A 1,185-nucleotide genomic window follows, 5' to 3' on the forward strand; every position below is an offset into this window, starting at 1 on the left:
TAGTGAATGCTAATTTACTTAGCAGGTATTATGTGTTGATGTCTAGTGACAATTCTCCTCAAATCTCATGAATTTCTCTTAGAATTCTTGTAGAATATAGGACTATTACTGTCATTATTTTTATTGTTTTTCTTGTTGTTGCTGTTGTTATCGTCGTCTCATCATCACCATCCTCCTCCTCATCATCATCGTCGTCGTCGTCGTCGTCTTCATTGTTATTATTATTATTATCATTATTATTATTTATTATTATTATTATTATTGAGTGAGAGAGTAGTGCATGCCATCAAAGTGACACTGGGGTAAAATATACGAAGCCCATGATACCCATCATGGCTACCCGTCTGATAAGGGTACCCCAGGCACATGCCTTACAACCATATGTGCGCGACATGGTGATCTTATATCAATATTGACAGCGTATGACCTCGCCGGTGGGGCCCAGTTAGAATTTTCTTCAGGTCGAGTAGCCCATCCTGCTCAAAAGGTCCCTGAATAAGGTTTGTTTAAGAATGTTGAGCAAAACACCCATGTTTCCAAAAGTGAATTATTCAAACCCCAAAGAATTCCTCTCAACACATGGTTATGATTAACGGTTAACGTTGTTTTTTTTTTAAAAAGTAACAGCAACAGCAGCAGACCATTGACATCCGTACTGTAAATGATGCAACATTGATATATTTTCCATATATATTATTTGAAATACTGGAAAGAAAGTATTATTTGCAGATATATCTGAAAATGCTCGAAGTATTCCGTTTTCAGAACTCACTGAAATTTAATTCATGCGAAAGCTTTACTGATGAAAGTTTCCTAGAGAAGACCACAGATTCTATATTTTCTTTTAATAAACGTTTATCAACTTATGTATTCCTGTAGTTTGCTAACAGTGCGCTCCTCATGTAGCTAATGCTAGATCCACCCAAATTGACAAATGTGTAGAAAACAAGAAAAAATAATGAATAAAAAACAAACAATAATTTTCAAAACAAATCTACCAGAGAAATAAATAAATATCCCTTATTTCAGGGAGGGCTTCTCTCACAGGCAATGAACACAAACACTACCCACCAATCATAGGAACATTTGGAATACAAAAAGTGTACTGCTATACCCGTATATATTTTTTCATCTATAAATATGCATATACATATGAAAAACTATATATATAACATATATTTTATA

This window comes from Octopus bimaculoides, chromosome 17, assembly GCF_001194135.2.
Source record: "Octopus bimaculoides isolate UCB-OBI-ISO-001 chromosome 17, ASM119413v2, whole genome shotgun sequence".
Classification (NCBI taxonomy): domain Eukaryota; kingdom Metazoa; phylum Mollusca; class Cephalopoda; order Octopoda; family Octopodidae; genus Octopus; species Octopus bimaculoides.